Source organism: Phaseolus vulgaris, chromosome 3 (genome assembly GCF_051622355.1).
Source record: "Phaseolus vulgaris cultivar YP4 chromosome 3, ASM5162235v1, whole genome shotgun sequence".
Lineage (NCBI taxonomy): Eukaryota > Viridiplantae > Streptophyta > Magnoliopsida > Fabales > Fabaceae > Phaseolus > Phaseolus vulgaris.
In genome coordinates, this window is record NC_143500.1 from 21,150,001 (window position 1) to 21,150,383 (window position 383).

Below are 383 nucleotides of genomic sequence, written 5' to 3' on the forward strand. Positions count from 1 at the left end.
CTTTGCAAAACTGGCTGGACTCAATCCTCACAAATGCGTCCAATGTGATGTGGAAGAAGTTTGGGAGCAAAAGGAATTGATCTTGGCATGGTTGGTGCATACCCAAGTTCCATGATTTTGGTGTTTTGGCTTGATTTTGTGACTTGGTGGTGTGTTGGGTTAAAAACGAAAATCATGGTTTTGGAAAACTAGCTGGACTCAATCCTCACAAATGCGTCCAATGTGATGTGGGAGAAGTTTGGGAGCAAAAGGAATTGATCTTGGCATGGTTGGTGCATAGCCAAGTTCCATGATTTTGGTGTTTTGGTTTGATTTTATGATTTGGTGGTGTGTGGGGTGAAAAACGAAAATCATGGTTTTGGAAAACTGGCTGGACTAAATCC